The sequence below is a fragment of the Phalangium opilio genome, unplaced genomic scaffold, assembly GCF_054372755.1.
Source record: "Phalangium opilio isolate 3A_F unplaced genomic scaffold, DU_Popi_V2 ptg000101l_1, whole genome shotgun sequence".
NCBI lineage: Eukaryota > Metazoa > Arthropoda > Arachnida > Opiliones > Phalangiidae > Phalangium > Phalangium opilio.
The window spans coordinates 8804814-8819792 of NW_028324204.1; positions in this window are offsets into that span (position 1 = coordinate 8804814).

The window sequence follows — 14979 nt, forward strand, 5'->3', positions numbered from 1 at the left end:
AGCTGATTTCAGATTTACAAGTGGGGACCTAAACCGTCTTCCAACCTTATATCTGGGGACATTTGTGTATAAATTATTTGATTTTGTATTAGTGTCGAAGCCTATATGGTTCCATCAGGTATTTCAATTTCATTTTTCACACTCGATAAATTTACAAGTGGGGACCTTCACAGTCATTTCAACAGACAAGTGGGGTCTTTTAAACACACATTTTCTAATTTCATGTATATTTTAATTTTATAGTTTAAAGATTTATTATTATAATGAAATTTAGGTAATCGGAACTTTTAAAGGCTTAACACTTAAGTTTTGAGCTGATTTCAGATTTACAAGTGGGGACCTAAACCGTCTTCCAACCTTATATCTGGGGACATTTGTGTATAAATTATTAGATTTTGTACTAGTGTCGAAGCCTATATGGTTCCATCAGGTATTTCAATTTCATTTTTCACACTCGATAAATTTACATGTGGGGACCTTCACAGTCATTTCAACAGACAAGTGGGGTCTTTTAAACACACATTTTCAAATTTCATGTATACAGGGTGTTTCTGAAAAGTCCATCACAAATTAAGGGGCGTGTTTATGGGACCAAACTGAGCGGAAAGTACCAAAGAACATGGGGTGTACAACATTTTGTTACGGAGATATGGCCTTCCAAACATTCGCCCCTAAAACAAGGAAATATCCAAAAATGAGGAGTAACACTTAAGACCGACTAACCAGCTTGTTTAAAATTACTAGACAATTTCAATAGCCTTTAATCGAACAATTGATTTCTACCTTTACTAATCAGAAGCGTATAAATGAGTAGAAGTATGCCTACGGTGGTAATGTAAAATTAATCCCAAGTGACATGATGTTTCAAGATCTTCCCAGCACCAAGTAAAATGGTTCTGATTGAAGGGACTTTTATTAGCACAGCGTAAACAACGTTATTTTCAGGAATTAGTCCAAATGTCCACGGGCGGCATTACAAAAACGAGGCAGTCTTTCGAATGATACTTGGACATGTTGGAAGATCCCTGGCTTGTTCCTGTTATCTCAAACCGTAAAAAGCTACGCAAATCTTCATCATCACGGACAACACTCTTGTACGTTAGGTATGACCTTGAGAAAACCTAAAAGGACATCTCGAATGTATTTGAAAAACCCATCTCCAATTAAGGGGCGTGTTGTTTGTTTCCAACAGAGTAAACTCGCCCAGAGAACAATTACAATGCAGAGCCACGTTTCGGCGTTAATGGCCCACAAAGGTGGTCCCAAACAAAAGAACAAACTTTAATTTGTTTCGTTCAGTAAGTGTTTCATTTGTCATAGATAAAACGCCATGATTAATGCACGAAGAAAATGAATTTATTGACAAGTTTTAACATTTAATTGCAACTAGTTACAAAAATTGTTCAAAGTGTTCACCACCCGCGTTAAGGCACACATTAGCACGTCTTACAAATGATTCCCTTACACGTTGAAAAATGCCTGGAGTTTCGCGAATTGTTTGACAGCCGTGAATTATTCGTCGACGTAGCTCTTCAACATCGGGCACTTCAGTCTGATAAACTAAGTCTTTCAGGTGGCCCCAAAGAAAGAAATCACAAGGGTTCAGATCGGGTGATCGAGCAGGCCATTCCACAGGTCCACCTCGACCTAACCACCGCAAAGGGAAGGTCGCGTTAAGATAATTTCGGACCGCGATGCTGAAATGTGGTGGTGCACCATCGTGCATGAACCACATTCTGTTTACCAAACCTAAGGGTACGTCTTCGAGTAGTTCCGGTAAATCGTCCCGTAAGAACTGCAAGTAAGCCACACCGTTTAACCTGGGCTCTAGGAAATGTGGCCCAATTAAATTGTCACCCACAATACCACACCACACGTTTAAACTGAATTGTACTTGGTGACTTCTAACGCAAGTTGCGTGGGGGTTTAGCTGGGACCATTGATGTTTATTATGTAAGTTAATAATACCATCCCGTGAAAAGTTAGCTTCGTCAGTAACCAACAAATCCCGTGGGAAATCGATATCGTTTACTTTAGCCAGAAACCACTGACAAAACGCCGTGCGTCGTGGGTAGTCCGCTGGATTCAAACCTTGAACTTTTTGAACATGGAAAGGATGAAACCGGTGGCTTCTGAGGATTTTCCACACGAGCGTGTGGTTTACGCCTAATCGGCGACCAACTTGGCGGGTACTTGATTCAGGCTCGTCCTCGAAAATGGTGAGAACTTCGTCTTCTACGGCCTCTGGGATGGCTCTCGCTCTAGGTTGAGGTCCAGCCGGTTGGATTCGTCCATCTTGCCTCAAACGTCTGTCCACAGCCTCGAACGTCAGTCGATTTGGTAGTCGCCTCTGCGGAAATCTTTCCTGATACAAGCGTACAGCTGCAGCGGCATTCCCCTCGGCTAGTCCATACATTAGGTGCATATCCGCATATTCGGCATTTGTGAAGAAAGGCATTGTAACAGACTTCGTTGAATTATGAGTTTAATAAAACAAACACATGTACGTGAAACCTCTTTTATTCCTTTCTTAAAAAACATAGTGCTCTGTTTTAGTGCTCTGTTTTTTAAGAATAGGCGAAGTTCTCACTATTTTCGAGGACGATCCAAAAACAAGCAGCCGCCAATTGGTTTGCTGATTAAGAAAAAACCACACGCAACTTGCGTTAGAATTCACAAAGTACAATTCAGCTTAAACGTGTGGTGTAGTATTGTGGGTGACATTTTAATTGGGCCATATTTCCTAGAGCCCAGGTTAAACGGTGTGGCTTACTTGTAGTTCTTACGGGACGATTTACCAGAACTACTCGAAGACGTACCCTTAGGTTTAATAAACAGAATGTGGTTCATGCACGATGGTGCACCACCACATTTCAGCATCGCGGTCCGAAAACTTGTCAATAACATTTTCTTTGTGCATTAATCATGGCGTTTTATCTATGACACATGAAATACTTACTGAACGAAACAAATTAAAGTTTGTTCTTTTGTTTGGGACCACCTTTGTGGGCCATTAACGCCGAAACGTGGCTCTGCATTGTAATTGTTCTCTGGGCGAGTTTACTCTGTTGGAAACAAACAACACGCCCCTTAATTGGAGATGGGTTTTTCAAATACATTCGAGATGTCCTTTTAGGTTTTCTCAAGGTCATACCTAACGTACAAGAGTGTTGTCCGTGATGATGAAGATTTGCGTAGCTTTTTACGGTTTGAGATAACAGGAACAAGCCAGGGATCTTCCAACATGTCCAAGTATCATTCGAAAGACTGCCTCGTTTTTGTAATGCCGCCCGTGGACATTTGGACTAATTCCTGAAAATAACGTTGTTTACGCTGTGCTAATAAAAGTCCCTTCAATCAGAACCATTTTACTTGGTGCTGGGAAGATCTTGAAACATCATGTCACTTGGGATTAATTTTACATTACCACCGTAGGCATACTTCTACTCATTTATACGCTTCTGATTAGTAAAGGTAGAAATCAATTGTTCGATTAAAGGCTATTGAAATTGTCTAGTAATTTTAAACAAGCTGGTTAGTCGGCCTTAAGTGTTACTCCTCATTTTTGGATATTTCCTTGTTTTAGGGGCGAATGTTTGGAAGGCCATATCTCCGTAACAAAATGTTGTACACCCCATGTTCTTTGGTACTTTCCGCTCAGTTTGGTCCCATAAACACGCCCCTTAATTTGTGATGGACTTTTCAGAAACACCCTGTATTATAATTTTATAGTTAAAATATTGATTATCAGAATGAAATTTAAGTAATCAGTCCTATTTATATCTTAACACTTAAGTTTTGAGCTAATTTCAGGTTTACAAGTGGGGACATAAACCGTCTTCCAACCTTATATCTGGGGACATTTGTGTATAAATTATTAGGTTTTAAATTAGTGTCAAAGCCTATATGGTTCAATCAAGTATTTCAATTTCATTTTTCACACTCGATAAATTTACAAGTGGAGACCTTCACTGTCATTTCAACAGACAAGTGGGGTCTTTTAAACACACATTTTCTAATTTCATGTATATTTTAATTTTATAGTTTAAAGATTTATTATTATAATGAAATTTAGGTAATCGGAACTTTTAAAGGCTTAACACTTAAGTTTTGAGCTGATTTCAGATTTACAAGTGGGGACCTAAACCGTCTTCCAACCTTATATCTGGGGACATTTGTGTATAAATTATTTGATTTTGTATTAGTGTCGAAGCCTATATGGTTCCATCAGGTATTTCAATTTCATTTTTCACACTCGATAAATTTACAAGTGGGGACCTTCACAGTCATTTCAACAGACAAGTGGGGTCTTTTAAACACACATTTTATAATTTCATGTATATTTTAATTTTATAGTTTAAATATTGATTATTATAATGAAATTTAGGTAATCGGACCTTTTAAAGGCTTAACACTTAAGTTTTGAGCTGATTTCAGATTTACAAGTGGGGACCTAAACCGTCTTCCAACCTTATATCTGGGGACATTTGTGTATAAATTATTTGATTTTGTATTAGTGTCGAAGCCTATATGGTTCCATCAGGTATTTCAATTTCATTTTTCACACTCGATAAATTTACATGTGGGGACCTTCACAGTCATTTCAACAGACAAGTGGGGTCTTTTAAACACACATTTTCTAATTTCATGTATATTTTAATTTTATAGTTTAAATATTGATTATTATAATGAAATTTAGGTAATCGGACGTTTTAAAGGCTTAACACTTAAGTTTTGAGCTGATTTCAGATTTACAAGTGGGGACCTAAACCGTCTTCCAACCTTATATCTGGGGACATTTGTGTATAAATTATTTGATTTTGTATTAGTGTCGAAGCCTATATGGTTCCATCAGGTATTTCAATTTCATTTTTCACACTCGATAAATTTACAAGTGGGGACCTTCACAGTCATTTCAACAGACAAGTGGGGTCTTTTAAACACACATTTTATAATTTCATGTATATTTTAATTTTATAGTTTAAATATTGATTATTATAATGAAATTTAGGTAATCGGACCTTTTAAAGGCTTAACACTTAAGTTTTGAGCTGATTTCAGATTTACAAGTGGGGACCTAAACCGTCTTCCAACCTTATATCTGGGGACATTTGTGTATAAATTATTTGATTTTGTATTAGTGTCGAAGCCTATATGGTTCCATCAGGTATTTCAATTTCATTTTTCACACTCGATAAATTTACATGTGGGGACCTTCACAGTCATTTCAACAGACAAGTGGGGTCTTTTAAACACACATTTTCTAATTTCATGTATATTTTAATTTTATAGTTTAAATATTGATTATTATAATGAAATTTAGGTAATCGGACGTTTTAAAGGCTTAACACTTAAGTTTTGAGCTGATTTCAGATTTACAAGTGGGGACCTAAACCGTCTTCCAACCTTATATCTGGGGACATTTGTGTATAAATTATTTGATTTTGTATTAGTGTCGAAGCCTATATGGTTCCATCAGGTATTTCAATTTCATTTTTCACACTCGATAAATTTACAAGTGGGGACCTTCACAGTCATTTCAACAGACAAGTGGGGTCTTTTAAACACACATTTTCTAATTTCATGTATATTTTAATTTTATAGTTTAAATATTGATTATTATAATGAAATTTAGGTAATCGGACCTTTTAAAGGCTTAACACTTAAGTTATGAGCTGATTTCAGATTTACAAGTGGGGACCTAAACCGTCTTCCAACCTTATATCTGGGGACATTTGTGTATAAATTATTTGATTTTGTATTAGTGTCGAAGCCTATATGGTTCCATCAGGTATTTCAATTTCATTTTTCACACTCGATAAATTTACAAGTGGGGACCTTCACAGTCATTTCAACAGACAAGTGGGGTCTTTTAAACACACATTTTCTAATTTCATGTATATTTTAATTTTATAGTTTAAATATTGATTATTATAATGAAATTTAGGTAATCGGACGTTTTAAAGGCTTAACACTTAAGTTTTGAGCTGATTTCAGATTTACAAGTGGGGACCTAAACCGTCTTCCAACCTTATATCTGGGGACATTTGTGTATAAATTATTTGATTTTGTATTAGTGTCGAAGCCTATATGGTTCCATCAGGTATTTCAATTTCATTTTTCACACTCGATAAATTTACATGTGGGGACCTTCACAGTCATTTCAACAGACAAGTGGGGTCTTTTAAACACACATTTTCTAATTTCATGTATATTTTAATTTTATAGTTTAAATATTGATTATTATAATGAAATTTAGGTAATCGGACGTTTTAAAGGCTTAACACTTAAGTTTTGAGCTGATTTCAGATTTACAAGTGGGGACCTAAACCGTCTTCCAACCTTATATCTGGGGACATTTGTGTATAAATTTTTTGATTTTGTATTAGTGTCGAAGCCTATATGGTTCCATCAGGTATTTCAATTTCATTTTTCACACTCGATAAATTTACAAGTGGGGACCTTCACAGTCATTTCAACAGACAAGTGGGGTCTTTTAAACACACATTTTATAATTTCATGTATATTTTAATTTTATAGTTTAAATATTGATTATTATAATGAAATTTAGGTAATCGGACCTTTTAAAGGCTTAACACTTAAGTTATGAGCTGATTTCAGATTTACAAGTGGGGACCTAAACCGTCTTCCAACCTTATATCTGGGGACATTTGTGTATAAATTATTTGATTTTGTATTAGTGTCGAAGCCTATATGGTTCCATCAGGTATTTCAATTTCATTTTTCACACTCGATAAATTTACATGTGGGGACCTTCACAGTCATTTCAACAGACAAGTGGGGTCTTTTAAACACACATTTTCTAATTTCATGTATATTTTAATTTTATAGTTTAAATATTGATTATTATAATGAAATTTAGGTAATCGGACGTTTTAAAGGCTTAACACTTAAGTTTTGAGCTGATTTCAGATTTACAAGTGGGGACCTAAACCGTCTTCCAACCTTATATCTGGGGACATTTGTGTATAAATTATTTGATTTTGTATTAGTGTCGAAGCCTATATGGTTCCATCAGGTATTTCAATTTCATTTTTCACACTCGATAAATTTACATGTGGGGACCTTCACAGTCATTTCAACAGACAAGTGGGGTCTTTTAAACACACATTTTCTAATTTCATGTATATTTTAATTTTATAGTTTAAATATTGATTATTATAATGAAATTTAGGTAATCGGACGTTTTAAAGGCTTAACACTTAAGTTTTGAGCTGATTTCAGATTTACAAGTGGGGACCTAAACCGTCTTCCAACCTTATATCTGGGGACATTTGTGTATAAATTATTTGATTTTGTATTAGTGTCGAAGCCTATATGGTTCCATCAGGTATTTCAATTTCATTTTTCACACTCGATAAATTTACAAGTGGGGACCTTCACCGTCATTTCAACAGACAAGTGGGGTCTTTTAAACACACATTTTCTAATTTCATGTATATTTTAATTTTATAGTTTAAATATTGATTATTATAATGAAATTTAGGTAATCGGACCTTTTAAAGGCTTAACACTTAAGTTATGAGCTGATTTCAGATTTACAAGTGGGGACCTAAACCGTCTTCCAACCTTATATCTGGGGACATTTGTGTATAAATTATTTGATTTTGTATTAGTGTCGAAGCCTATATGGTTCCATCAGGTATTTCAATTTCATTTTTCACACTCGATAAATTTACAAGTGGGGACCTTCACAGTCATTTCAACAGACAAGTGGGGTCTTTTAAACACACATTTTCTAATTTCATGTATATTTTAATTTTATAGTTTAAATATTGATTATTATAATGAAATTTAGGTAATCGGACGTTTTAAAGGCTTAACACTTAAGTTTTGAGCTGATTTCAGATTTACAAGTGGGGACCTAAACCGTCTTCCAACCTTATATCTGGGGACATTTGTGTATAAATTATTTGATTTTGTATTAGTGTCGAAGCCTATATGGTTCCATCAGGTATTTCAATTTCATTTTTCACACTCGATAAATTTACATGTGGGGACCTTCACAGTCATTTCAACAGACAAGTGGGGTCTTTTAAACACACATTTTCTAATTTCATGTATATTTTAATTTTATAGTTTAAATATTGATTATTATAATGAAATTTAGGTAATCGGACGTTTTAAAGGCTTAACACTTAAGTTTTGAGCTGATTTCAGATTTACAAGTGGGGACCTAAACCGTCTTCCAACCTTATATCTGGGGACATTTGTGTATAAATTTTTTGATTTTGTATTAGTGTCGAAGCCTATATGGTTCCATCAGGTATTTCAATTTCATTTTTCACACTCGATAAATTTACAAGTGGGGACCTTCACAGTCATTTCAACAGACAAGTGGGGTCTTTTAAACACACATTTTCTAATTTCATGTATATTTTAATTTTATAGTTTAAATATTGATTATTATAATGAAATTTAGGTAATCGGACCTTTTAAAGGCTTAACACTTAAGTTATGAGCTGATTTCAGATTTACAAGTGGGGACCTAAACCGTCTTCCAACCTTATATCTGGGGACATTTGTGTATAAATTATTTGATTTTGTATTAGTGTCGAAGCCTATATGGTTCCATCAGGTATTTCAATTTCATTTTTCACACTCGATAAATTTACAAGTGGGGACCTTCACAGTCATTTCAACAGACAAGTGGGGTCTTTTAAACACACATTTTCAAATTTCATGTATATTATAATTTTATAGTTAAAATATTGATTATCAGAATGAAATTTAAGTAATCAGTCCTATTTATATCTTAACACTTAAGTTTTGAGCCAATTTCAGGTTTACAAGTGGGGACATAAACCGTCTTCCAACCTTATATCTGGGGACATTTGTGTATAAATTATTAGGTTTTAAATTAGTGTCAAAGCCTATATGGTTCAATCAAGTATTTCAATTTCATTTTTCACACTCGATAAATTTACAAGTGGGGACCTTCACCGTCATTTCAACAGACAAGTGGGGTCTTTTAAACACACATTTTCTAATTTCATGTATATTTTAATTTTATAGTTTAAATATTGATTATTATAAAGAAATTTAGGTAATCGGACCTATTAAAGGCTTAACACTTAAGTTTTGAGCTAATTTCAGGTTTACAAGTGGGGACCTAAACCGTCTTCCAGCCTTATATCTGGGGACATTTGTGTATAAATTATTAGGTTTTAAATTAGTGTCAAAGCCTATATGGTTCAATCAAGTATTTCAATTTCATTTTTCACACTCGATAAATTTACAAGTGGGGACCTTCACCGTCATTTCAACAGACAAGTGGGGTCTTTTAAACACACATTTTCTAATTTCATGTATATTTTAATTTTACAGTTTAAATATTGATTATTATAATGAAATTTAGGTAATCGGACCTATTAAAGGCTTAACACTTAAGTTTTGAGCTAATTTCAGGTTTACAAGTGGGGACCTAAACCGTCTTCCAACCTTATATCTGGGGACATTTGTGTATAAATTATTAGGTTTTAAATTAGTGTCAAAGCCTATATGGTTCCATCAGGTATTTCAATTTCATTTTTCACACTCGATAAATTTACAAGTGGGGACCTTCACCGTCATTTCAACAGACAAGTGGGGTCTTTTAAACACACATTTTCTAATTTCATGTATATTTTAATTTTACAGTTTAAATATTGATTATTATAATGAAATTTAGGTAATCGGACCTATTAAAGGCTTAACACTTAAGTTTTGAGCTAATTTCAGGTTTACAAGTGGGGACCTAAACCGTCTTCCAACCTTATATCTGGGGACATTTGTGTATAAATTTTTTGATTTTGTATTAGTGTCGAAGCCTATATGGTTCCATCAGGTATTTCAATTTCATTTTTCACACTCGATAAATTTACAAGTGGGGACCTTCACAGTCATTTCAACAGACAAGTGGGGTCTTTTAAACACACATTTTATAATTTCATGTATATTTTAATTTTATAGTTTAAATATTGATTATTATAATGAAATTTAGGTAATCGGACCTTTTAAAGGCTTAACACTTAAGTTATGAGCTGATTTCAGATTTACAAGTGGGGACCTAAACCGTCTTCCAACCTTATATCTGGGGACATTTGTGTATAAATTATTTGATTTTGTATTAGTGTCGAAGCCTATATGGTTCCATCAGGTATTTCAATTTCATTTTTCACACTCGATAAATTTACATGTGGGGACCTTCACAGTCATTTCAACAGACAAGTGGGGTCTTTTAAACACACATTTTCTAATTTCATGTATATTTTAATTTTATAGTTTAAATATTGATTATTATAATGAAATTTAGGTAATCGGACGTTTTAAAGGCTTAACACTTAAGTTTTGAGCTGATTTCAGATTTACAAGTGGGGACCTAAACCGTCTTCCAACCTTATATCTGGGGACATTTGTGTATAAATTATTTGATTTTGTATTAGTGTCGAAGCCTATATGGTTCCATCAGGTATTTCAATTTCATTTTTCACACTCGATAAATTTACAAGTGGGGACCTTCACAGTCATTTCAACAGACAAGTGGGGTCTTTTAAACACACATTTTATAATTTCATGTATATTTTAATTTTATAGTTTAAATATTGATTATTATAATGAAATTTAGGTAATCGGACCTTTTAAAGGCTTAACACTTAAGTTTTGAGCTGATTTCAGATTTACAAGTGGGGACCTAAACCGTCTTCCAACCTTATATCTGGGGACATTTGTGTATAAATTATTTGATTTTGTATTAGTGTCGAAGCCTATATGGTTCCATCAGGTATTTCAATTTCATTTTTCACACTCGATAAATTTACATGTGGGGACCTTCACAGTCATTTCAACAGACAAGTGGGGTCTTTTAAACACACATTTTCTAATTTCATGTATATTTTAATTTTATAGTTTAAATATTGATTATTATAATGAAATTTAGGTAATCGGACGTTTTAAAGGCTTAACACTTAAGTTTTGAGCTGATTTCAGATTTACAAGTGGGGACCTAAACCGTCTTCCAACCTTATATCTGGGGACATTTGTGTATAAATTATTTGATTTTGTATTAGTGTCGAAGCCTATATGGTTCCATCAGGTATTTCAATTTCATTTTTCACACTCGATAAATTTACAAGTGGGGACCTTCACCGTCATTTCAACAGACAAGTGGGGTCTTTTAAACACACATTTTCTAATTTCATGTATATTTTAATTTTATAGTTTAAATATTGATTATTATAATGAAATTTAGGTAATCGGACCTTTTAAAGGCTTAACACTTAAGTTATGAGCTGATTTCAGATTTACAAGTGGGGACCTAAACCGTCTTCCAACCTTATATCTGGGGACATTTGTGTATAAATTATTTGATTTTGTATTAGTGTCGAAGCCTATATGGTTCCATCAGGTATTTCAATTTCATTTTTCACACTCGATAAATTTACAAGTGGGGACCTTCACAGTCATTTCAACAGACAAGTGGGGTCTTTTAAACACACATTTTCTAATTTCATGTATATTTTAATTTCATAGTTTAAATATTGATTATTATAATGAAATTTAGGTAATCGGACGTTTTAAAGGCTTAACACTTAAGTTTTGAGCTGATTTCAGATTTACAAGTGGGGACCTAAACCGTCTTCCAACCTTATATCTGGGGACATTTGTGTATAAATTATTTGATTTTGTATTAGTGTCGAAGCCTATATGGTTCCATCAGGTATTTCAATTTCATTTTTCACACTCGATAAATTTACATGTGGGGACCTTCACAGTCATTTCAACAGACAAGTGGGGTCTTTTAAACACACATTTTCTAATTTCATGTATATTTTAATTTTATAGTTTAAATATTGATTATTATAATGAAATTTAGGTAATCGGACGTTTTAAAGGCTTAACACTTAAGTTTTGAGCTGATTTCAGATTTACAAGTGGGGACCTAAACCGTCTTCCAACCTTATATCTGGGGACATTTGTGTATAAATTTTTTGATTTTGTATTAGTGTCGAAGCCTATATGGTTCCATCAGGTATTTCAATTTCATTTTTCACACTCGATAAATTTACAAGTGGGGACCTTCACAGTCATTTCAACAGACAAGTGGGGTCTTTTAAACACACATTTTCTAATTTCATGTATATTTTAATTTTATAGTTTAAATATTGATTATTATAATGAAATTTAGGTAATCGGACCTTTTAAAGGCTTAACACTTAAGTTATGAGCTGATTTCAGATTTACAAGTGGGGACCTAAACCGTCTTCCAACCTTATATCTGGGGACATTTGTGTATAAATTATTTGATTTTGTATTAGTGTCGAAGCCTATATGGTTCCATCAGGTATTTCAATTTCATTTTTCACACTCGATAAATTTACAAGTGGGGACCTTCACAGTCATTTCAACAGACAAGTGGGGTCTTTTAAACACACATTTTCAAATTTCATGTATATTATAATTTTATAGTTAAAATATTGATTATCAGAATGAAATTTAAGTAATCAGTCCTATTTATATCTTAACACTTAAGTTTTGAGCTAATTTCAGGTTTACAAGTGGGGACATAAACCGTCTTCCAACCTTATATCTGGGGACATTTGTGTATAAATTATTAGGTTTTAAATTAGTGTCAAAGCCTATATGGTTCAATCAAGTATTTCAATTTCATTTTTCACACTCGATAAATTTACAAGTGGGGACCTTCACCGTCATTTCAACAGACAAGTGGGGTCTTTTAAACACACATTTTCTAATTTCATGTATATTTTAATTTTATAGTTTAAATATTGATTATTATAAAGAAATTTAGGTAATCGGACCTATTAAAGGCTTAACACTTAAGTTTTGAGCTAATTTCAGGTTTACAAGTGGGGACCTAAACCGTCTTCCAGCCTTATATCTGGGGACATTTGTGTATAAATTATTAGGTTTTAAATTAGTGTCAAAGCCTATATGGTTCAATCAAGTATTTCAATTTCATTTTTCACACTCGATAAATTTACAAGTGGGGACCTTCACCGTCATTTCAACAGACAAGTGGGGTCTTTTAAACACACATTTTCTAATTTCATGTATATTTTAATTTTACAGTTTAAATATTGATTATTATAATGAAATTTAGGTAATCGGACCTATTAAAGGCTTAACACTTAAGTTTTGAGCTAATTTCAGGTTTACAAGTGGGGACCTAAACCGTCTTCCAACCTTATATCTGGGGACATTTGTGTATAAATTATTAGGTTTTAAATTAGTGTCAAAGCCTTTATGGTTCAATCAAGTATTTCAATTTCATTATTCACACTCGATAAATTTACAAGTGGGGACCTTCACCGTCATTTCAACAGACAAGTGGGGTCTTTTAAACACACATTTTCTAATTTCATGTATTTTTTAATTTTATAGTTTAAATTATTGATTGTTATAATGAAATTTAGGTAATCGGACCTTTTAAAGGCTTAACACTCAAGTTTTGAGCTGATTTCAGATTTACAAGAGGGGACCTAAACCGTCTTCCAACCTTATATCTGGGGACATTTGTGTATAAATTATTAGGTTTTGTATTAGTGTCTAAGCCTATATGGTTCCATCAGGTATTTCAATTTCATTTTTCACACTCGATAAATTTACAAGTGGGGACCTTCACCGTCATTTCAACAGACAAGTGGGGTCTTTTAAACACACATTTTCAAATTTCATGTATATTATAATTTTACAGTTAAAATATTGATTATCAGAATGAAATTTAAGTAATCAGTCCTATTTCTAGCTTAACACTTTAGTTTTGAGCTAATTTCAGGTTTACAAGTGGGGACCTAAACCGTCTTCCTACCTTATATCTGGGGACATTTTTTGATTATACATTTTCAAGATCCACGCAGTGACTTCATTGACAAGTGGGGACTTTCACCTAGCGACATCTATATCTGAAAATTGAAAGTAATCTGGAATTAAGGTCCCCATTTATGCGGTGAAAATATCGTGTGTTTTCAGGTCCCTACATATAAATGTCTTGGGTTCTTTTTCCACAGCGAGTGTTTAATTATATGCTTTACGGCGCTCAACTAATTGTGAAATCCTCTTTTTAATGAACTATAGTTAATTGGGTCCTCAGATGTCAATCACTCCTTACCGGTCCCCAAGTGTCAATCGTGTGCCCAAAGGGGTGTGTGTGTGTGTCTGTTGTTACACCCACGTGACCGCGTTCGCAGTTTCCAAATCGGAGCAAACGTGTTCGCCATTTCCGAACTGCTTTCACAGTCACGGAAATGGCTCCTTTACTTGAGTTCTCACACCACCATCTTCTCGTCTTCGTCCATTCCACTTGGACACCAGTCTGTACATACTGGCTTCTAATCACCACCATCTTTTGGTCTTTGTCCATCCCACATGGACACCAGTCTGTACATACTGGCTTCAAATCACCACCATCTTTTGGTCTTCGTCCATCCCACATGGACACCAGTCTGTACATACTGGCTTCTAATCACCACCATCTTCTGGTCTTCGTCCATCCCACATGGACACCAGTCTGTACATACTGGCTTCTAATCACCACCATCTTCTGGTCTTCGTCCATTCCACTTGGACACCAGTCTGTACACCTGGCTTCTACTCCATCGTCATCGTTGGGTTTAAGACATTCGCGGCGATCAGCTAGGGTTACGAGAAACGTCTAGCCTCCCTAGGGTGGGTTGTCCACCAAAGGTTTTCGCAATTGCGGTTGTTCTTGCTTTTAGCTGTAGTTCGACACCCTTATATACTACCTATTTGAGTAAGGTAATGCAACCGGCGTATGCTTCATTTCAAACGCCAATATTAGTCAAGTCTCTCAAGAATGTCTAATTGTTCTTTATCAACGCGATGTAACGCTCAATAAGGCGAACAACTAACGAAGAAAATATTTAATATTAATTATATTTATTTTAATATTTAAGATAATCTTGTTTCTCAACTCAAAATTAAAACGGAAAGAGTTAA